Source organism: Aythya ferina (assembly GCF_964211825.1).
Source record: "Aythya ferina genome assembly, chromosome: 27".
Classification (NCBI taxonomy): domain Eukaryota; kingdom Metazoa; phylum Chordata; class Aves; order Anseriformes; family Anatidae; genus Aythya; species Aythya ferina.
The window spans coordinates 4,928,596-4,953,567 of record NC_140310.1 but is presented as its reverse complement, the minus strand read 5'-3'; the positions used below and the strand labels follow the sequence as shown (position 1 = coordinate 4,953,567).

At 39.8% G+C, this 24,972-nt stretch overlaps 1 long non-coding RNA gene across 1 annotated transcript; it reads right to left on the bottom strand.

The window, feature by feature from the left end:
* Window positions 1–16,358: 16,358 nt before the first annotated feature.
* Window positions 16,359–23,543, bottom strand: LOC311424224. Its single transcript, XR_014686028.1, has 3 exons — window positions 23,457–23,543; window positions 19,324–19,469; window positions 16,359–17,850 (listed from the first exon to the last, which is right to left on the bottom strand). It is a non-coding gene; the product is annotated as an uncharacterized lncRNA (long non-coding RNA).
* Window positions 23,544–24,972: the final 1,429 nt, after the last annotated feature.

Here is a 24,972-nt window from a genome sequence, read left to right as displayed (position 1 = left end):
AGGATTGGGAAGAAGTAATCCTGCAAACCAATCACAGCAAGGGCAGATCGCTGACTCCATATAGTGCAGATTACATCACCTAGCCACGGCCTAAAACAATACAATGCCTCCAGCCAAGAATTTTCTCTATTATTAGAAAAACAATTACTTCTTCCAATTTGCACTACAAATATTGGAGGTGACAAAGTAGCCTGTGATCTTTTTCCCCTCATAAAGTTCTCTCTATAGGAGGTGCACCACAGAGGTGGTAATAAAATTTGTATCTAGTGGTTCATGCACATTTCAATATTACTCTCCTGCAATCGAGCCTAGTGAATGGAAAACAAATTTAAATCATGATAAAAGCCCAGGCAGATGCTATCCGTATTGTTAACTGCTTGTCATAGGCAGAGATGTATTTGCATCCTTTGGGAATGGCAGATCTCATTTTTTCCTCACTGTAAAGCTGTAACATTTATTGCCTCTGAGCAGGAGCTACAAGGGAGCCCACCTGGATGATGAGCTTGTGAGAACGGAGCCTGGTGGTTTAGCATTTACTTCCTTGTACTCCTCCCTCCGTTTCTAGTCAGGAACACACAAATTCTCTGCCTTTATTTATTTATTATTCTCCCAGATTAATCAGGAAATTCCACCTTTTCTTCTGTTGACAGCATAAACATATTTAAACTCAGAAGCATCCTCTTTTTACTGCCCTACCTGTACCTCTGCTATCTCCTTCTCTTCTCTCATCTTGTTCCAAAACCAAAAATCTTGATCAAGCAAAGCATAATGTACTCAATGTTGCTGTAGGCATGTGAGAGCGTGGCATCCTAACAGGTTTAATTAATGCAGGTTTTTCTGGAACCAGTGGGACTACAATAGAAGTTAATGGGCAGATGTCATGTGCAAACAATGTGTAATATAATAAAATTAGAATTAGGAGGATTTTTTAAAATACTTATTAACACGGTATAAAATCTGTGACAGCTATCATGTTGGTCTGTTGCTTTATTAGATAAGAAGTAAGGAAGGATCATCTGAGGGTCTGCACATGAGGAGGACAGATACTGGTGTTAGTTCACTACAGCAGGATCTTTTTCAGTCAGAAACAATGAGTGAAGGAACAACGTCAAAGAGGCAGTGCTGACCTTTGAAGGAGACAGATGGTAGCTTTTCTGGGCACCTGGAGTCATCAAACTGAAGACAATTTTTGCAAGACTATTTTCATTCCACTGAAGACTGTACAGAGATGTTGGCACACAGATTTCATGCCATGGACTCAAACCCATTCAGGAAACTCTAATTTACTACATTAAAAGCCACATAATCCTTGCAAAACAAATACGACCTTTTCCAGTACTAAAATGTTGCCTGGTGTTATTTCTGCACTAAACAGCTGTCATAATGAGCACCCCAGCATTCAGCAGAAGGTGAAGGGATTCTCCATAGCCTGCAGGTATGATCTGAAGTTAAAAATCATTAAAGGCTTGTTTAAAGTGCCTTTTTATCTTTGCTCATTTCTGTAACAGTATACCTAAATCTCCTGGCACGTTCTGCAACTTGGTTTGGCAGTCTGGTGCAGAAATGAACCAAGAAGCAGTTTTCACACAAGCAATAGAAAAGCATATTCATCCATACTGTCATGCCTGGTCCCAGCCAGAGCATTCTGTGATGAAGATCTACAGCCCTTTAACCTTCACTGTTACTGCTCAGTCAGCAGGATGCCCAGCCAGGCTGGCCTCTAGGCTGAGCCTTTACCACATGAGGTGTACCTGATGCCAGCCAGTCATGGAGAGGGTAGTTCGCATGCAATCAACCTCATGCCTGAGGTAAACCAGCAACGTATTAAAATTTACTAAAACAACAACTTGTTTAAAGCGTATCAATTTTCAAAAATAATATTCAGATGTAATTGGGATGTTTTGGAAGCTCCTTTGCACACCTGCGATGGAATTTTTCCCAGAACAAATGACTGCATAGACTGTGAATGCATTTAGCTCTCCCTACAGACTTGGCATCTCTATTTTCTGCCTTTCTTCATAAAGAGAAAGAACATTGCCTTACCTTAAGTATTAGCAGAGTAAACTCAAACTCTATTTACGCTCAAGCATGTATACATGTGGTAGTGACACTTCCTTAAAAAAAAACACAATAGTCATCTTCAGAGCAAAACATATGAGAAAACATTTCTTTAGTATAGGGAGATTTTTGGCCTAAGAGCTGTTTTCTATTCCACTGAGAAGCTACCACCCAGAAGTAAGTCTGCGTTTATTGCTTTAAATGTCTTTCTACTGGCCCAGGGAGGAAACCATGTCGTGCTGAAGTCTGCATCAGGTCTTCACTTTAAGGCACAAATGAGTGGTTGAACAGAAAAATAATCAGTAGCAGAGAACAAGACAACATCAGCTGTAATAATCAGTTACTTCCCCATCAGCCATGTAAGGAGAAGTCATGTTATATCACACGTGGTTACATCATATACGAACGACAATCCTCTCATCCCTGTCCCAGTCACAGAATGGTTTGGGTTGGAAGGGACCTTAAAGATCATCCAATTCCAACCCCCTGCCAGGGGCAGGGACACCTCCCACTAACCAGGTTCCTCAAAGCCCCATCCAGCCTGGCCTTGAGCACTTCCAGGGCATCCACAGTCAAACCGACCCAGCTTCCCACACCATGACCCAGAGCTCTAAGTAGTTCTGAGTTCTCCTTAAAAGTGGCTTAAATTCACAGCCTTTTGGTTTTAAAACGGAAACAAGAAAGAGGAGATTTTCCTTGGGTTTTGTTCTCATTTTCTGTTGATGGCTTTTATTTTCAGAGCTTCAGGAATTAGAACAATTATGCACCACAGGCCTTATTAAGATTATATAATTTATTTCATTAATGAAAGAATTTCTAAATGTGTTTTTAAATATAATTATTTATTTTTATGTAGTTGCCTAATTTCCAAGGTAAATACCAAGCTATTGACATTTTGCAAGGCTTGCAGTTATAAATAGCATATTCCTAATGCACTAGATTTAATAGAATCCTTTTAGAAAACATATTAGGCTCTTTAATATAATGTAAAGTTTTATTACTTTTTAGTAATTATGGTGTTTTTCTTTGTAGAATTAATTACCATCTGGCTTCAACCTGAACTCATCATTCCAAGCTTCTCTCTCCTCTAGGTATGTGTTCTGAGTCTGGGTCATTGGCATAATTACCAGAGATTAGGAGAAACAGGTAGATTGTTTTCTCTATTTTCCTGTGTACTTGACAATGTACATGTTTCCTCATCAAGTATTCTACTTTGAATTAGACCTTGAGCAAGACAGGTAATACAATAAGATTGTTAAATGAAGAAAACCAAAATACTTTATTTTTTCATTTTTTGCGTGGGCTTAAGCACTTGAAAGGGTATATGGGATATTTTTGTCTTGAATTCTTTTCTTTATTTCAAATCAGGAAGAGTGAAAAATTTAAAGGGATGACTATGAGGATTTTTACTGTTATGTTACTACAACAGTATCTAGATGAGGGTCCCATTGTAGTAGATCTTATACAAACAGTTGTGAAAGAGCCTCACATCTTCTCTCACGTAGCAAGATGCTACCAGAAAAAGGAGATTACTCTGCTTTTTATGGGAAAGTCCTACAAATATCAAACAGTAACGTTACCCTGAATGGGAACACTGTACATACACACAGACTGTCTGAAATAGTTCTGAGAGTTAAAACCCACATGTGGGTATAAGCAAAGCCCAAATTTTTCACAGCATCTCAGTATCCAGAATGGGGTGACGAAGATTTCTAGCCCTTACGTGATCTTCAGAAATGTGTTAGTAAATTTCTGAAATCTCATACCAAGTGAGTCACGTTGTGCTTATGCTGACGCATTTATATGACCACGTGCATAATGAATACCAATTCTGAATTTCCACACTGAGCAATAGCTTACATCATATACTTTTTGAAAAGCCTACAGTCTCAAGAACAAAACAATTGCAAGCCATTCCGTTCTTTCCTGGAACTAGACCCAAACTTCTTTCTCCTGCTGAGACCACAGATCATTAACATTGTTAATGTTCTCACTAAAACTGTTTGGAGAATGTGACAAGTCCAATTTGTTACTGACAGACCAGTTGGGAGTATGTTTAAAATGCATTGCTCTTGCTATTATACTCCTTGAATGGATATGTGGTTCCCGTCAGGTACACTTGCTATTTTGCTAAAGACTATCTGTTATTTCATCAATCTTTTTAGCTGGCTCCAGAAGGGAAACCCTGCATTGTGCTCAACCTCATTTCTGCTTTTCAAGTCAGAAAGCTTGTGTTTAAAATATGATGATCACAGCTCAGGGAGGGAAAGAGACAGCCTTTCATAGCAAAGACAGAGAACCCAGAGGCATTTGACTCTTTGAATAGAGGTTTGTTTTATGTGGTTTTGTTTTTATAATTAAGCTGTATAGCCAGTTACCATGAAGTTAGATACTGTATCTTCCTTTCCACTTTATTTTGAGGGTTTGATAAGACCTATTTACAAAGGATTGAACTTGAGCTTCTATTTAGCAGAAAAAAAATGTATTTTTTTCCAATCTGAATATCACAACCCAGGTGATGGGTAGACCCATCAGTTTGATGACAGGTCCAGTACAATGAAGGATGGGGGTGTCTGTGCTAAGCAGCTGGTGTTATGAAAAGTGATCTAGAGTTGCTTAATTTATGACATGCAGCTCTGTTCAGAGCAACTTTGCTTCCTCGTGATTTGACATGTTACCATGGCATAATCACTCCTGGACCTACCTTCCTTTTCATGCAAGTGTCAAAACCACTGAATAGTTTGAAGGATATTCTGGCAGTAGAGGGCAGTTACTGGCACACAAGAGGACTACTGCCCTCAGTTAAGTGCTGCATCCCATTCTTTTGAGTGGCATCACACAGTGTCTCAATGCTTGATAAAGAGAGGAATTTGCTGCAGCTAGGGAGCTGTATTTTTGCTTCAGCTACAAAGGCCAATGTGCTTAGACCCAGCCTGTGCACAAACACGTGCTCCTTTAACTATGACTTCATATAGGTTTAGTTAAAATATTACAGCTTCATAGCTAGACATTTTTATATTAGCTTCAGCCTTACTAGTGAAAGCTAAAGCACTAACTTGTTTAAAGCATTACAAACCCATCTTGAGAAGCTGTACAGCAGCTCATGGTAAATAGAAGTGCTTCAGAAGTCCAGCTACTTTCCAGCAGCATTCCAGATGATTGCTTGCCTTGTCCTCTAAGGAATGCAACCACTATTTAACATGGTGGCAAAGAAGAGCCAGAAGAAATAAGCTGTGGCAGCCAAAAAGGAAATTTGAAGACTATACATCTCTTCCCTCAAGTAGACATATGTTCTGCTCTTCATGTTGACCTGCTTAAGAGAGACTTTAATGGTAGAACCTGCTAAGATCTGTCTGGCTGCAGAGTTTTTATATTTGGTCCCTTTTCACAGCACAATACCTCTGTTTAAATTAACAAGCTGAGGGGGATTTATAGCTCTGACTTAGAAGATTATGAATTGTTATTGCTTTTCTCAAGTTTTTCATTTAAGCCAGTTGCAAAGCTTGGAAATATCTCATTGAGAGTGATTTAAATCCAGCCATACTGCATGTCTGTTACCAGAGCTGGTAATAATGCAAGATTGCTGTCTTGCTAACAATAAGGGGAGAGGCAGCCTGCTGAATGGACACAGGAAAGAGCCATTACACCTGACTGTACAGCTACACACAGCATATACATCATGCTGCACACATTGCTATCAATACAAAGTTACCTGATAGACAAACTACAGGCAACGGTTAGCATTTCCCCCAGTTCCCATATAATATATGGAGGCAAAACTGTGCTCTCAAAGGAAGAAATCCTTTCCATCCAGCAAAGGAAGAATTTAAAATCACAGTGGGAAGGGAGTGGCTTTCAAAGGTTGAGACCATTTAGATCCCAAGCCCCCACTTCAAGAGCTCTCATTTGTGCTGCTGAGAAGCTGTCCTGCTGCGTTTGAATGAGGGCACTCCCAGGGCTACAGTCTAGTTCATCCTCTCGCAATGTCTACCAACTTCTATTATATATCTCACAAGGAAAAATGAACTGCCTTAGCATGATGCCACTGCAAACTGCAGGCCAGCCAAGCTATGACAGGCTGTGGTAAGCAAAGAATATATATTTTCCTGTGACATACAAGGGAACATTGAAAACATTTGGTTTCTCATACAGGGTATCTCATTATATTTTTTTTCAAAGAACTGGAGTCTACATGTTTGTACAGTACTTCAGTAATATGAAAAAATGCTGAGTTAATCTTCAGCCATCTGTGAGATTCAAAGACACTCAGATGCTTTGAGCTTTCAGCATTGTGACCATTACAAAAGAGTCCACAACTTAAGAGATGCAAGATGTCAATGGAAAGGTGCTAATCCTTCTCATCTGGCTTGGGAACCCAGCCCTAATTTGGTTTATCCTCAGAGTAAATATAACATCCACTGTGCAATTTTCACTCTATGCGTCTTCCACCTTTGAACTGCTAGGAAATAGGTAGCCTTCACTTCCAACTTCCAGCAAAGAATGTCAGTGTTGGGCTGCTGTGTTTACCTGAACCAACACTGACACAGGTTAAGGTACACTCCACCACCATTTCTCTTGTTTTTCCTGCAAAATAGCAATGATCCATTCATGCAAGTGTAGAAATAGCTTTTGTTTTAAGCAATAAAGCTGACGCTACCAGCTAGAGCAGATACATAAAGTGGACTCTAAATCTACATAGTTTACTTTTTAAGTATTCCCAGAATCATATAGATGTCAAGAACTGATCAGAAAAGATTCACGTCTCCTTTGGCAGAACAGTATTTGTTAGTGCAGTCCTGATAATGGATTAAGAGTTTCAGACTGCCAGAAACACCCTTACAATACCCCTATGGGTGATTCCACAGAGGAAGAGGAGAAAGGGAATGTTAAACACACGGTAGTCAATATTTTTATCAGATCAGCACTGCTAAAGAGCCCAAGCCAATCTGCTATTTAGCAATGCTGAGACTTTCCATCTGAGATATAACAACCCTTGCCTACTGCTACCCAAGTTAAAACACGCAAACCTGTTCTCTCGTTATAGCAAAGACACACTTTTCATTTCTAGCAGTGAGGGAAACTACAGCTTCAGAGATTTAGTTGGTCTCAAAGCTCATTTGGAGTTAAAAGCCCTATGAGAAATCCCTAATAAGCAAGACCTGATAGTTTAATGCATTTCTGCAAAGAACTGTAATTTTCTAGGAAATGGATAGGATAATATCATTCTTGAGATCAACTGGAGGTCAACGTGTTAAACTTCAGCTCTAAGTGTTGGTACAGAGGGATTTGGTGACGAATGGGTGATGCAGTTCAGAGAGTCAGGCTGCACAGTACCTGTAGGGAAACTCGGGTCAATTATTAATCAAAACTTTCTCGTTCACTTTTTTTTTTTCCCCATTTTGACTTATACTTCCGGCCAAGATGTAGTAGTTTGATAACATTTGGATATCCATCCAGCACAAGCCTCCTGATTTATTACAGCAAGATTCAAAGAACTCTAACAATATCCCATGTACTACACACACCACAAGAGCATTGTAAACAGTCCTTGAGGCACAGAACTTAATTGTTGGAGGCAAAACAGAAAAGGTGTTATCCCCATTTGGCAGATGTAGAATTAAGAAATGAGCAACTATCAACTTTTCAGCAATTTAGTTCCGATTTAGAGAACAGAGTTTTTTTTTTTTTTCCCAACAGCTTTGCTCTCTGCTGGTTAAAAACAACGTTCCCATTTACCTAGTTAGTATCTCTTCTGTATCTAGTCTGACAACAGCTTTTAGAGAGTTGTCAGAAAATGGTTTGCTTTGTTCTCCCACTGTCCCCTCAGTTCAGCGAGGTTAGTAACAATAAGAGCAGCTCTTTGTTCTGTGTAGCGGCATATAACATTTGCTAAGACAGAAGATGTTCGCATTAACAACTCTGCTAATCAGGCTGCCCAAGGAAAAACCTGGAAAAACTTGGGCAGCTACAATATTGGGTTTTGGCTAATGCCCGGGTCACTTGGTGCAGTCACAACCAACATAATATACAAGAAATTACTCAAGAGATGCATCTTCATTTACTGTGTATTACAAAGGGACCTTTTTAATTCACAGGCCATGTTCAGAGAAGGTTTTCATTAACTATATAGGAGTCTTGGGCAAACAAAATTTATGCAACCAAAACATTAGCTTGGCTACTCTTTTCAGTTTTACATCTCAACATACTCAAGAAAGACAGTCTGTCACTGCAACCCCAACATTTGTAACGAAATAACAGAGGAACCAGAAAATTGGGAATCACCGGAGATAAGCAAATAAGCAGAAGTTTCAAAACAAAAGATGAAAACTCCTAGGTGCACATTCAGCGAAGTATCAGTAATTGAACATATTTGAAATAATGACTGTGGACATTACCTGGTATTTTCTACATGGAGAGGTGCCAAGCAATGTTAATTTTAGGCAAGACTGGCTAGGAAATGAGACATGACAGAAAGGATAACTATCATTATCCTCTCAGGACACTACTGCAGTGGGATTTATGGATAAATTAAACATACAAAGACCAGAAGAACAGAGTTAAGGGGGAAAAGAAGTGTAAGTATCAGGCTGAGCACCTTAGACGCTAATAACAAAATGCAGTGTTGAACAAACCCAGTGCATGGAAGTGGCAAGAGCAGTAGAGAGGTGAACTTCACAAAAATTTGTAAAGCCAGAGGTGAGGTTAATGCATCTTTAGGATTAATGTAGTCATAACGTAATGCTGCAAAGAGCTGGTCATAAATTGCCTCAAGGGAAGGAGATGACAATGGGGAATCTGTGTGGAGTTACTGAATAATTGTATCAGAGCATCTGCTATGCAATATGGTTTGAACTTTTCAAAGCCCCATTGTATAACTCACTTGTCATTTGGGCTGAGGAACAGACGACAGATCTACCATGAATGCTCAAAAACAGACCTATTAATTTTATTTTTCCTCCAAAGAGAAGATTATAAACCAGCTGTTCTCACTGAGGTGGTGTTTTAGCAGATTGGCCTTTTCTCCCCAGAATACGTACCTTAGAATCTTGTAAAGGGTTCCAGTAAAAGCAAGAAAGTGTTCAAAATTGGAACTGACAGCTTCCGTTAGCTTACAGCATGAAATTGCTTACAAAGCAATGGAGGAACATTACAATGCGAAGGACCAACTGAACCATCTAGTCTAAGCTTTCATGTTATTAAGATAACTGCAGTGATGCCAGGTATTAAACAGCACAGCTAGAGAGGCTTTCCCCCCTCTCCAGCAATATTCCATGGTTATTCTGAGACACAGCAGAATAAAATAGAAAGGGCTGCCAGCAATGCTCTCTGTCCTCCAGCCAGTTTGCAAGTGAATTCAGCATCTATTTGTTAGAACCCTGATGTGGGTACCTATACAGCCAGTTCTTTTCTTTGGGCGCTGACCACATGGGAATTTTAGGAGTCCTTTTGGTAAAGGAAGGCGTTCCCAAATCTGCTTTTATCAGGTACAATTAGGAAATGCCAACTTTAGTGGAATGGTAGAAATTCAGATACAAATTTATAACAGAAGTGTTCATTTCCTCCTTTCACAGGACACATGCAAACACTCGGGCACTCAGCTTGCTAGGAAACGGAGCAATTGAGTCAGAAGCTGAAATCAGAATGGCCATCTGTTCTGGCAGCATGCAAGTGACTCCTTTGCGTGAAACCAGCAGCACAAGATGTATGTACATACAGCAAGAAGCAGATGAAAGAGATGCTGCATGCAGCCTCAGAGGTAAAATGTAGTATTGCAAGAGCAGTCTGAGCATACTTTAAAGGGGCACTGGCTTATGGCGTAATGAACTCAGCAGAAATATTGCCAGATAAAGTTGGTATAGCATGATCTAAATATACAGTATTTACTGAATCATTCTACATTCAAATATATCTTTCTATACGCATAAACCATTATATATGAAATCACATGCAGGTTACAATTAGTGAGATTATCACAGTAGTGTCCTGACATATCAAGGCACAATTTATTCCCCAAATAACAGAGGAAGTTTTGAGGCCTCAGTAAATTAACACCAAGGATTGAGGGAGGTAAGCTGGCTTGCTCTTTTAACGCAAATATCAAGTGAATCAGTCACTAACTTCTGAGGTATGGCAGCAGAAGCTTTCTAAAGCACATTAAGAACCAGTTGTGTGTATATGTATTAAGATGGGAACTACCTGTTGCCTCCTGAATTTCTAAAGAAATCATTACGTTAATATATGCAATATATTCCAGTTTTCTGTGTGAGAATAAAGATACAGACATGTCCTTATGTGTTTTCCATTTTAGCAGAGATCCTAGTTCTTATTTCTATAGCAATTAAGAACTCTGATGCCACTTAGCCTTAACATACAAAAGGGTCAGCAGACGCAGAGAATCCCATAGTGCTGCCTACATGGTCCCTGTCCTATGAACAGGATCGCCAAAACAAAGATGATCATTTGTATCACATGAATATATGAGAATGTTAATAAGAAAGTAGTTTGAAGTCTATTCAATAACTGAAGGTTATGAATTGCAGTAGAGCATCGCCTGACAGGCATACCCGAAGCCAGGTGTCTATACGCTACTCAGCAAGCTTCAGTAGGAGCACGTCCTTTGTCTTAACTTCTCAAAAGAGAATACAAGTTTCAGCCTAATGCTGTTTTTCTACATAAAGGCTTTTTTCCCCAAAATCAGATAGCTCTGTTTCTCTACATGGCATGCTTTTATGACTTTACAGCACAGTGGTTTCCTCTAGATATCGCTACAGTTACCAGCTTCCTTTACATTTCTCTTTCACTGTGCTACCATGCTCTGATCAATACAGAGCAGTCAGCAGATGTGCTGAATTGGGTATTTTGCTTTATTTTATTGCCACCACATATTCATAAAATTCTGATCAGATCAAGTTCTACCTCAACAACCTGTTTAATAGACTTGGAAGCAAATGCTATAGATTATAGGTTATCTTTTCACTAGCAGAAATGGTCCAGTACCTAAGGCAAACTTTAGAGCCTTAAAAATATTGTGTGCAATTCATGAGATACTGACTGACTCTTTTAGGGGACTTAAGGCTAGACATTTAAGCTCTACATCAAAAAGTAATTAGGCATTTCCACTTCCAAACTGAGGGCTTAAGCATGTGAATATACTTCAGGAAGAGGTCTTTCTCAGTTCACATGACTTAATTTTCCTCAGATGTATTGTGCAAATACATAGAAAGTATCAACTGCCTAGGCACCCATGACTTGTATAGAGGCTTGCACCTACATCAGTTTCATTTCTTAATGAAAGCGATCATCTATTTAGATCTTTTCTGAACTGTCACACAATGATTCATCAAGAACTTGAGAACAAAGTGTTTTGATCATTAAAAAAATAAAATACAAGTAAAGCAAAGATACACGCAATGACATCTTAGATGTTTTATAGATTAAGAGACTCATGAATAATAGTCATTTCTTGTCATCTTTTTTTTCTCCAGTTTAGAGTTTTCTTTAACTGAGATTAACACTAACTAGAAAATAATTAAGCTATCTTATAGAGTCTGGCATTCCATCAGCCATAGAAATAATTAATCAGACCCATCAATAGATTTTTAATAGCATTCAAATTCTGATTCACCACATTATTTCTCACCCCCACACCACCCACTTCTATTCTTGGTTTCAATATGTGCAGGAAATGCTACTCCTTAAAACAATAAAAAGGAAAGCTCTGGAAATTAAAATTAACCCTCATTTTCACTGTCCCTGTAAGAAAATGTCATCCTTCCCACCTAATTTTCCAGCATCATTCACCACTGATCTGTGAATGTGAACTCATCATTCAGGTTTCCCCATTCAATTCAACAAATAGAAGCTTCTGTAAGGAAGCCAAATTATGGAGAGAAAATTTGTAAGAAAAGAAAGGTTCTCTAGTTGGCACAATTACATCTTCCTCTTTGGTTGCTGTTACTGTTATACTTGTTGGCAAAAAGCTTAACCTAAACTTTGTTAATTACACCAGAAATGTAGCAAGACTTATCTTTTTATTTTCACATATCCTAAATGAAACCAAGTCTTAGCTCCTGAAAAGAAAAAGGGAAAAATAATAGGTCTGCTGGCTGTAACATCAGTGACTTCCAAAAATTGAACAAGAAATGGAACAATGGTCAATTTTTCTTCATTCTTTCTGATCACAAAGGATAAGTGATGCAGCACCAGTTTTTGTTCAGGCCAAATGGGTCACAATTATCTTATACCACTTCATTCCTACTCAAGAGAACAGGCAATCATTTGTTAGCACTGATGCTTATGTCGCAGTCCTCAGTGTACTGAAAAATCCATGGAAGGTCAGAGTAATCCTGAAGACCTTCTGTTCCTATACCTTATGTTGAACTACAGACATTTGCTGCATCCCAGTGAGAAACATTCTTATCCTCTTTCCTATTTGGTTTCAAAACAAGTGTTAGATTGGTCTAGTACAATACATACACAGATCTTGCATTCTCTTACAATCAACTACTAGGAAAAAGAAGGGAGGTGGCATTAAACCAATAGTGAAATTAGAAAACTGCTACAAAAGACACTTAAATAGGCCTGGCAGTTAAGCAGAAAATACAGCAAGGAAGGAACTTACTGTTTTGTAGCCATGAGAAAGCTGGAACAGAAGGGAAATAAAAACACTTAAAGTTTTATTTTCACTATTATTCACACTTTGTGAACAGTCTCTTTATGTAAACCGAAGGATCCAGAGCCCCATGAGAAAAACGGGAATTGTGAACTTGGGGCTTTGTTATTATTCTTTCATGAAATTCTCATCTGGAAAGGAATTCACCAGATAAGCAACAACCCAACTGCCCTTCTCAGGAGAATTCATTCATGCATCCCTCACCACTTCCTTCAGGACTTGATTTCCTATCTATCCTTTGTAGCAGAGGTTTGTTCTGAAAACAGCAGTGCCAGGCAGATTCACTTTGGGGAATAAAATGATGCACCAAGTTTTCAAAGTTCATAAAAAAAAATGAATTATTTACCACGGTTCAAAGCTGCCTGATATTTCAAACCAGCAATGTTTGCAAGAGATAATCAAGGAAGTGGAGAATTAGACAAGATTTGACAGCCAGAGACTAAGTTACCTTTATGAGAAAGACTCCACAACAAGCAGAAAAGGATATTTAATGAAGAGAAAAATAAGTAGAATATTCACTGTACTGCCCTACTTCACAGATGTAGGATAGTTGGTGATTTTGTGCCTGTTTCATATTTCTGTCTTTTCAATACCCTTCTGTTTGAGCCATTTGGAAAGAGACGGCCAAAAGAAGTTAGTCTGGAGATTAAGAGTACAAGCCATTTCCCCACCAAGAGGCAGGTCTGATCTATCAGCTTAGATTCATGGAAGACTTGAGGTTACACATTAATAGAGCAAGCATAACTTAAGCTTCTGGAATAGCTGAATTGACTGTCATGTTCACTCCAGTCCAGAATTCCCAATCCCATTTGTAATATCCAAATGCCCTGTTCTCACCGTCATTGCATTAGTGACCACTTGTAAAATTAGGAATAATTTCACAGCTACCCCAGGGAAAGAAAAATGGACCTGTACAAACTTAGCATGAATGAGAAACTTTAAGAACAATATGTAAACACTAACAACTAAGGCGAAGTTTCATTGCTCTATTTACTTTTCCAGAAAAAAGCCAAATGTAAGAAATGGTTTGTATGGCACCTTCAGGATGGATTTTGAATGTAGTGCATCTTGTGACTACTGTCACAATTAAGTCTAGTATAAAATGAGAAGATTGGGTAGAAGCCACAAATCATTTTGAGCACAAATATAATGCAATATTACCAAAGACAATCTTAGACAAGACTACTACATAAGAATTTTACTTAAGGCACTTCAAAGTTTCTTGCCCTCTGAAGCACCTGACACTAAAAAGGAGGTTAAGATGGGAAAACATCATTGTGAGAAGGCTGATGAAATGGAGTCAGGGTTTTAATGAAACTTAAATGGAGTCTTTTCATAAAACATTAAATCAGATATTATTTAAAAATCTTTGAATCTCAAAACCTGCAGAAGGTGACAGTTCTCTTGAACATTTTAATTTCATTTTCACTGTTTGGTTCTAGTAACTGGTGATGGAGAAAGACTAGCTGAATCACTTTTTCATTCTTGTACTCTATAACTACAGACTCTGCATGCAAAGAAAGAAGGCAGATCTCCCCCTAGGACAGAGCTAAAGTGATTTCAGTACTTTATCAGAAAGTGAAGCCTTAATTCTATATTTCTTTATGTCTGTGAGGTTCTTTTAATTAACTTCAGGTTACTCAGCAAGTTGAGTATTATATATATATATCTTTGTTAGATATGGATTAACCATTTCCTTATCACCAGGAACCACATTTTACCACGGCAACATCTGTTCAAAGGAATAGATGCACTTGAGGACTGTGCAGATGCACCTTAGTACATGATGGAAACCTGTAAGCCCTTTATAACCGAGCTTTAAAACTTAAAGATTCAGAAATAAATGAAATCCCAGGAACTTCATAAGCCTCTGAATACAATGCTTAATCCAAGTAATCCAAAAGCAATCTTGTTGGCAATCTAATTGTGTTTTCTAAGGAGGAGACTGCAATAACAGTTTGTTTACATATAATTGGATCCCCTTATATGTTTGTGTTGTGCTTATTTCCAAAATCTTTCAAAATGGAAAGGTCTCCTGCAATGTTTGACTTGCTTTTCACTCTAACCTGAGGGATTACCTATTACTTTGCACATAATAGCCCAGACAAATATGAATTTTGTATTAGTACTGATCAGAAAGTGCAGCTATCCCTTGAGGACCAGCAACCAGGACATACAAGAAAAATTGAGGAAATTGCACAGATTTAAATTGCCTTTTTGTTTTGACTTGTTTTTCCTTAGTAAGCTCTTACTGTTTGGATTGGCTTTTCTGTTATAAATGCAATTCAGCAGGGAGAACAAGGGAAGAGAGACTTTACATTGAAACAATTTTTAAAGTTACTACAATTTTAGCGGAACATTACTTGCATCTGCACACTGAAGTGTTTGATTAATGGATGGATTTCAGAACACATATCCTCACTGTTACTATTCATAGCTCTTAATTGGAAACCCTACATGTGCTTCTTACACTGTTAGGGGGTTTGCAGAGGAATATAGTGAAACAGATGAAAGAAGTTCCTTGTGACTGAAGAGAAATCACACCCTTACCCTTACGTAAAAGTGACAAGGAGTTACCTGTGTGGACAACAGCTACACTCATCTCAAAAGTGATGTTTCTCAGTTATTTTTCCCTAGTCTTGTGGCAGACTTTCAACCCTCATTTCCCGCATGCTGTAGTAACCATCTTTTTGACATGTAAGCAATATTGCCAAGGTGCAAATGGAGAAAGTTTAAGGATGCTGTAGTCTGGCAAACCATATCAGCTCATTAGCCCATCAGGTCCTTATGCTGACTCCAGCTAGTACCTGATGCTTGGAGAGAAGCTGGACTATCAAATTAAAAACAGTTGGGCAGAAGTCTGCAGCGTGGGAATTTCTTCTTGAGACTCCCTACCCTCACATTGAGCTTGGAAAGGTGTAGAAATGGAAGAAAATTCCATGTTTCTGCACTGAGATCCCATGACCCACAACTCCTTCCCCACCGAGATTTGGTTCTTAACCATTTCTTTCTCCTGTGCCTAGAGAATACGGTGACAAAGCTTGGTGCATGAACCTGGCTGGAACAGAGCAATCAAGACAGGAGCTTTCTGTCATGACCCCTTGTAAACATGTGTATCTGCCCAGCAGGAGAGAAAATAGATGGGAAGTCAAAGGAAAGCTTTAACAGGCGAGATGTATTTGAGACAGGAAGAATACTATTTTGCTAAATATGAAACTCCAGATTTAACTAAAATAGTCTCTAGATTTTACTGTGGAGAGATCCTGATGTATAGGAAAACCTGCAATTTGCAGTAACAGTTCAATCCAGTCTTCCTACACGGGAATTTATGCTTACTCTTAGGAAAGAAAATGTGCAGTCTTTATCACTATTTCTGACAGCTCTGGCCTGACACCTGTAAAGCTATTCAAACCAAGCACAGAAGATTTGTCAGAACAAGGCTGACATTTTAAATGAAGAATAATGATAAAATGTCTAAAAGTGTGCCACAGAAATACTAAGATAGTACTTGCAAGTTGTATACAGTGCTTTATATAAAAATAAAACCAGAAATTCTTGTGGAGCTATACAAGAAGTTATGCAAAATCTGGACGTTCTGATGCAGAAGGGAGAATTCACAAGTTCTTGTTTCGTGGCTTTGTTTATATGAATGTTTTGCATCAAGAACTACATTTGTTTCACTTCCACATGGGAATATTATCTTGTGCTGTCTCAATTCTCATTAGCATCAGTTATACAACCCCTTGACAGAGTTCACATATTCCAATAAGCAGCATCTATCTATGACGAGAGTTCAGCTCTACTACAGCTATTAGCATACATAACACACGTGAGTCCTGAGTCTTGTTTTCCACCTCTGCAGCAAGGTTTTATGACCTTGATTCTGTTGCCTCAGCTCTGTGCCCTGTTTCTGAGGTGACACTGTTTCAGCCTATGACCCCCTGAGTGCCCAGTTACTGCCACATGCACAGCGCCTCATGCATAGGAAAAAAAGCAAGTTCAACTGCCTGGCATATTAAAATGCAGAGAGCTGCACATACAGGACAGCACACCACGGTGTTAAAGGGCCATGCTTGAAGCTCCTTGTCTGCATGGCAGATAACTCATCTTCACTGTGGCTCCGTATCTAATGCTAGCAGACAAGACAATTGCTACATGATTGTACATCAACTCCTCTATAGGATCCATATGAGATTTACCGTGGGCGCAAAAGTCACGGACATTTTTGTTGTTATGGAGCTCCACCAACAGGGCTTGCGAAGCTTAAATGTTTATAGAGCCGTTGTATGAAAGTGTGCAGTGCTGTAATAGCACTAATAGCGGTGATTAATTTCATCCAGCTGAAGATCATGAAGCAAGAGCTATAATACATAAAGCTAGTTGAGCTGCTTATAAATGGAGTTTGTTATCCTCTGCATTTTGTTGGGCATTACTAGTGGCCATATAAGCTCCAAAAATAGAGCCACCTTTTCTCAGGACAGGTAAAGGAGGTTGAGAGGAATCAAAATAGGCACACATGCCTTATCCTGTGCTGAGTTCTCTGCCCCTTTTAGAACAGGACTGCTTTACTGTACAGAGGGCAAATCAAACAGTGCCTTGTCCCTCATTCGGTTTATCAGCTCACTATTACATGAATAAATATTAAATAGTTAAGTGCAATTCATTAAGTTCTTCAAACAATTACAGTAAAAATCAGTTAAATATAATGGGCCATGAAGCTATTACTAAATGAGGTTGCTGTATTTGCATAGCACTAACTTGCCATTGAGAAAGTTTGTGGTGCCTGATAGCTTGCACCCATCTAAGGTCTGTTAAAGAAATAACTGCCCCACCGTCCAATAGAAGCAGCATGTCCAAATGCTTATTTTTCCATAGCTATAGTGCTTTCTCCTGTAGTTTGAAGGTAATTTAGCAGGGAACACAGTTCTGCTGAGACGAAGATGGAACACGGGAGCAGAGGTGGTGTCAGCCAGCAGATGGTACTGCAGGCTGCCGCACTGCCGACGCCTCGCTGCGAATCAAGCTGCTGGGGCAGCAGCCCTGGCAGAGGTTGTGCTCTGCCTCCTTTCTCCCAGGGTCCGGTGTCAGGAGACAGGCAGCTCATTATGTCACGGAGATAGCTGCAGGAAAGTCAGCTTCTCAGGTAGCTGAAGGAATGAGTTGTCTAACTAACGCATATGGGCAGAGAAAGCATCCTCTGTGCTCCTACCACTACCTCGCAGCATCGCTTCCCCACTGCTGTGCCTGTCTGGGAGTGCAGAGCGAGGGCAGCCACGTACGCCCTCCAGAAAGGGCAAGCAAACATCTCCCAGTCATGGCTTATTTTGCTCGAGGAGAGGCAGCTGTTCCTCAGACAGAGAACCCAGCCCTGCTACAGTATCAGGATAAATCCCTGACACTGCTTACACTCCTCTCAACTTTATGCTCGTTATTAGTACAGGCTCTTCCATTCTCAATTGCCTTCCCAGGGAACCTAGAAGGTGTCTGTAGGGCAAGTTTCAGCAGCTCTCCAAAGCACCTCAGGTTAGCTAAGATGCAATATTATCTGTATGCTTTACATCCAGGCAAAAATAAACTGAAAGAAGTAAATTCTCACCGGCAAAAATAGGTTGCATCTCCTTGCATTCTGTAGGAGGCAGAAGCAAATGATGAACTGAGCTCATGGAAGCAGCACAATGTGTAAAAAAGCACCTAACGTCATGGTATGTCTGACTTGCTTGCTCCAGGAGATGGGGGTCCAATAAACCAAGCACAGGCATTTTCTTTAGCACCTCAATCTCCTCCTGATTTTGATTTTTTCCCCTCCCTAGAGGGAAATTGTATTGCTTATTGAACATGAGGATTTTTGTTTAACAAGATAGGTGACGACCCACTTTAGAGTTGCATGATTGGCAACTGAAGGGGAAAAATGTACTTTAATTACTAGCCTCTCTGGGGAAAATTTTAAATAGTTGAGCTGATTCTAATGTGACAGCAGTTAGTTTCAAAACGAGAAAAGAAAACAAAATCTGCTAAATTTACAGGTCCATGGTGCATCATTTGGAACAGCTGCTGGAATCTTTACCAGAGTAACTGTCCCTCCTGGGGATCTGTCCTCCATTCTTTTGGAAGTGTATGTACCAAAGCCCATCTAACTGAGCAACAACCCACTCTTAATTAGTGACTATCACTGTTTCTCCTAATTACCTAAACTAATTGGAAGAGTCATGATACCCTGGGTTTAGACCTGTCTGCACCACTGATTCTCTGATAAGTTAAGTAAGTCACTTTGCCTAATGTTTTCACAAGTGGCACTCCGAGGTGTGATCTTAGATTCTGAGCTGTCACAGCCCCTGCTGGAGTCAGAAGTGAAAAAGCTTTGGAAAACTGTGGAGCTGTGCTTAGAATTCTTTAAGTTCAAGTTCTACATTTCCCCATGCTTCAGTTTCATCATCTGTGGACTGCCAATAGTTTACAAATTCCTCAGATTTTCAAATGCCAAGGAATTTCAGTGGATGACCAAATAACAAGTTAAAAATACAGGTTATATTTTTTTTGCAACAAGCTTTTTGCACAAAACAATGCTACTTTCAACATGTAGAGAAGTCTCTTACCTTGGTGCTGACATGTTCTGTCGTGACACTGCAGAGCTGAAAAATTCAGTCCCAAAGTCCTCCAGCACATGGTCATCTTTAACATAGGTGAGCTCCTCGGGGTAACAGGACCCTGTCCCAGACTGAAGATAAGCACCACATACATGCTACAAAGAAAGTTACTATTTCAGTACAAGCTCTAGCATTTAGTTAACATAATTTAGATAAAACTACAGATACCCAGGTGGAAGCTAGGAACTGCAGCTAGGTCCGAAGCCCCACTTTATCACATTAACCATTGCACTGTCCTTCTATCCTGCTGTCTCAGAGTTCCCACTCAAGGTAACAGCAGCTGTCCTTCAGGCTGCTCTGCTAGGTGGCTCACATGCATAAAATTGTTCATGGCATTTAGCTAGCTGTTTCTTCTTTGTCTTCCCCTTTCACATTAAGGTTTTAAACACTGAAAAATGAGTATTGAAAAAATTTCCTCAGTCAGCAACCTGCAATCTATTACAGCAATTAATCAAAGATATACTTTGTCAACTTCCCCTTGTTCTCTTATGCTTTATGATCGTGTTGTTATTTCATCAACACAATAAAAAAGGATTAATCTTCATTGCTGGGAAAATTGTTTTCAGGGCTAAGGGTAGAAGCCTTAGCTACACTACTGATCCTGTGGTCCAAATCAATCCCTGAGAACAGAATTAATTATTTTTAACTGGGATGCATTCATTAAGCCCTAGTGAGAGCATTTAAGTTTTTCACATTATCATAATATAAATCCATCATTCAGGGCAGCATATTCATACAGTCACTGCAGGTTCAGCAAGCAAGATATTAGGATGACACGCAGCTGAGCACAGACTTGTTAGGGTGACCATGTATGTGGTGATGTAGTGTGCCCATGAAAACATCAGCAACAAAAGAGTGCAATAGCATCCTGAAATGAATAACCACGATAATGACACATAAATATACTACAAAGCAGAAACAATCAGTTAATCTCTATTAAGAGGCATAACATGATGAATCAGATAATCTGGAGACTAATTTTGAAGTAGAAGCTTCAGTGCATGTTGACATATTTGGCATTTCGATTCTTTTGATGAGCACTGGGTTGCACAGCTTTGTCACAAAGCTCTCAGAATTCAGGAAGATAACTAGGAGAGGACACACAGCAGCCAGAGACCCCCCTGACCATTAGAATTGTATTCCTGTCCCCCAGAGGAGGGCAGTTTGTTACCTTTATGGCTGATGGTCCTAGCCAGGGCTTACTGTTAAGTACACTTAAGAATGAATGAAGTGACCTCCCACTGTTGCTGGGGCCACCTGAGTGTAATCTCCACAAAAATCTACTGTCTGGTAACTTGCCATTTGTAACATCCGTGATATTCACATCATCCCCAGTCACTAAAATTAACAGTACTATAGCATCTCATTTCAGTGCTCAAATACTTCTTTTATCATGTTCCTACCCATGATTTTCAGCAGGATTGTCCAAACATTAATGCTGTAGGTTTCCGAGAAATATTTGCAGGTCAGATGCAATATCCTAAATCTTTACACTGACAATGGAACTTCAAAGCATCAAGTTCGTGTATTCTTTGCTTTTCTCATTACTCAACACTTTGGCCTTAACATTGGCTCACTGCCCACAAAATATTGATTAGCCACAGAACCTCCTTGGCCAGCACTGTAAAAGTCAGCCATAGATTTACATTCTGGAAAGGAGTTCTGACAGGGCCAATAACAACACTAACACCTTGTAGGCTCTTATTACAAAGTAGACAGAGGGCTCATTTCACCAACTCTGTAAATAATTGGTTTCAGCTTAATGTTCTTGTAGCTAAAAGGATTTCTAACAATACAAAACTATAGTACTGGCCTCAGGTACACGTACAAATACACAAAGGTCTTTGATGTGCAGTAATACTAACATATTTAACTCATATAAGAACAGATACATACAGCAATTCCTCTCTGCGGACTCAGAATGTACTTTTTAAACCCTTAGAATAAGGGTTGGAAGTGAAATAGTCCAGATCACTAGCGCACTCAGTCACTTCACAGACCCTAGCTACCTGCCCTCCTGTATTTTGGGGGTGATTTAGAAGAACTTCAGTATCAGCACAAATAGTGACCATCTAACCATTGGGTCAGACCTGAGCACATTTGCAGTCTGGACAGTGGGTCAGGCACTGAGCTGCCCAAAAAGGCATCTAGAGCTCTGCCCATCCTGAGACCCAGCTCAACACCCCCGTACACACAGAAGTTTTCTGTAGGGAATGCAATGGGAAAAACCCTCTTTGGTTTCAGTCTCTGGTAAGTTGTTTTGTTTCATAAGTGCAGAACTCTGAGATAGTTTCTATACTACACTACCTAAACAAAAAAAAAATGAATCATTTTGCAGGTCTATTTCAACTGTAATCCATCCTATGCTGCAACACACCACCCGCCTCACAAAGGCACTCTTGTGCTATAGCCTACCCAGCTCTGATTACAGCTCCTAGTAAATACCTCCTCCAGCTGCCATTAGAGAGAAAATTCCTTTTTTCTACCAGTCTGCTTCCTGCTCCTGATAATTCTTTTAAAAGCCTCCTCACAGAATATGCACTGATGATTTATCAGCTTAATACCTGCTCCAGCAGCGTGCAACTGCTACTTGCTACAATCTGGAGCCCATGCACTACTAGAGCACTGCTTGTTACAGTCTGTTTCCCTGATTACACCATGGATCCGAGCTACTCTCCCACCTTTATGGATGGGGGGGCAACAGCTTCTTTGTAAATGGCTTTAACTATAGAAATTTTAGAGCATTAGCTAAATCAAATGAACTGCTTATTGCCCTCACTTGCCAAACAGCAGATACACAGAAGTCATACAATTGCCAAGGTATGGGAAGTAAGGGTAACATACCAACTTAAGAATATTCAAACTACTAATGGGCTTGTACGAAAGACAACTCTGTGATGCCCTCTAGCCCCTTGATACCCATCCTGTGATGATCCAGTACTGACACATCAGAACCACTTGCTGATACCTCCTCCCTCTCCCCCCCTTACCATCATTGCTTTTTTAATAAGACAGGGGCATTAGAAAAGGAAGTGTCCTACAACTTAACAGCTGTAAAAAATTCTTGTGATATCTTTTTCTTTTTCCTTTTTTTCAGTTCTTACAATTTCTGTAAACTTTTCTAATAGCTCATGAATTAGGAAAGCCATGCCTTGAGTTATAACACTGCTGTATTAAAGTGATCATAACAGATTAGTGATGACAAATCCAAAGTAATTGATTTTTTCATTTCTCCCTCCTCCAACAAGCTTAAACTAATAACAATAATTATGTGAGAGTATTTCCATCAGGATGCTTGTACATTTCTGGCAGTAAAATCAATTGTTCCAAGGACAAGTTTTATCGCAGGAATTAATCATTGCTATCTTCAATTACTGTATTGCACAATTATCAATGATATTCATGATGTAAAGTATGCAGGAGAGCATCTTAATTGCTAAACAAGGCTGTACAGTAACTGCATCAAGTCTTTGGAAAGCAAGTGAATGGGAAAACATTCCGGAGGATACAGCATAGACATATCTGTACTCTGTCAAACCAAGACGTCCTGGGAAGCTGCTGCAGGTTTGTGTCACAACACAGAAACTGCACTTTCATTCTTTAGAGTGACAGCATTGTCCTTATGCTAAGTCTGAAGATAACATGACCAAAATCTTTCGGAAAGATTGGTAATACTTCTCAAAAGCCAGATTTCAGCCTTAGCTTCCTAGAAAAGTATGGATTTCTTTTAATGTCAGTTGAATGATTTTTGCACTGTTAAATACAACCACGAACCCTCTGATAATACTGTTCAAAGGTGCCAGAGTTCAGCAGAGCTCATGGAAGGGTTCAGGACACTGTGTTGCATAGAGAAACAACTGGGAGAATCCAACATCTTGTGCAGAAAAAACTCCACCTGAGAGATCAGCTCTTGCACAGACTTTGTGTAACCTCAGACAAGTCACCAGAGTTACACACACGTGCTGTTATAATGGCACCGGGGCACAGACAACCTCAACCCATGCTCATTAGTGGCTGTCCTTGTGCTCCCTTTTGCACCAGTGGCACACAGCTCTCTGCAGACTGCAACCCGTTATACAGACCTGGATAAATAAATTGGCAGCTGGCTACACTGTCACTGGAAGGCAAGTGTTACCCAGCTGGCTGTAAAGCCTCTCCAGACTTCTTAGTGCCTCTGCAGCTCCCCTCACTGCCAAGATAGGGTAAGAAGTTATCTCGACTGTTTGCATGGCAAGATCTGCAATACGTGGAGGGTGTCTCACTCAGCTCGGCACAGGATTACCTTGTTAGAGGCATTCAAGCATCACTGTAACACAGACAGTAATCTACGCTGACAGGCCTCTTAAGATAACCCTCCCATCCTTACAAAGCTTAAAAAGCTGTAGCATTTTCAGATCAGCTGTTAGAATTCACACAACTCATCTGATCTTCTTGCTTATGAATAATATAGCAGCTTTGTTAGTGCCAAAACAAGGTCACAAAAGCAGCTAATAGCTTGTAGTCTGGGAAAGGGTTAGGGTTAAGGTGAGACAAGAGCTCAGCTCCTGCCAGATGAGTCAAGGCAGGGGTACTCTTCCTGCTAGGGCAGGTGCTCTGTTTTACTAAGCTTTACCAGCCTTTCTCAATCAAGTACAAGTGTTGTCAGCACTCTACAAACAGCTACAGTTTGCTTAATTATTAGGCATTTCATATAAAAATAATTGGCCTCATCACTGTCCCCTTATGTGGGAGCAAATAAGTGAGTTGTTAGATGACATCAAAGTAGTTTTATTGGAGAGGCACTGGCAATGCTGCCCAAACAGGCCAGCATCGCTGCTTTACCATCTCAAGGGAATATCATTCATGCTAACCCTGAACATTCTTATAACTAGTTAACTAGCCCAAGCAGAGCAGTACTGGTACATAGATATCAGGCTAAAGCCCCCACTGAGGCTTCTTTTTTTAAGGGATCTGCATAACTATCTGGTTCAAATTCGTAGCTACTATGAATTGTAATTTCTCAGTTGATTTATAGCTGCAAGGGATCTAGTCCTTGATCTTTAACTTTTAATTCAATTTCTTAGCAGTGAACGTAACATGTGTGTTTGGTAAGAATAACAGACTGCTCTGCTGTTACACTGTGCCATGAGATAAATCATTTATCATGTATTTCTAATCACGTCACTTGCAGTGCCCAGTAATTAATCTCCCATAACCCTTACTTCATCCTGAACCCCTGAGTAGATCCCAAGGGATATCAGTTGTTAGCATCCATCAGAGGAATGCATCCCCCTTCTTCCCAAAGATTGCTCAGCTACCACAACAGGCAGCATCATCTCCACTTTGAAATCTGTAATGAGGCCCTGCAGCGGTACAGGAATGACTGCTGCTCTACAATACAAAGAGAAGCCAACTGCAAGCTCTCATGCCACTCTACTAGGTCCACATATGGTGCTGTGCTGAGCTATTAAGTGTGACTTGTCAGTCAAGAACTGGGACCACAACATAGTTGGTGCTGAAAAAACAGTCTTGTTATACTTACTGTACAGCCCATGAGAAATGTGTAGCTGACAAAATGAGAACACAACCTTGCTAACAGCTTGGCCAGTCATGCCATTC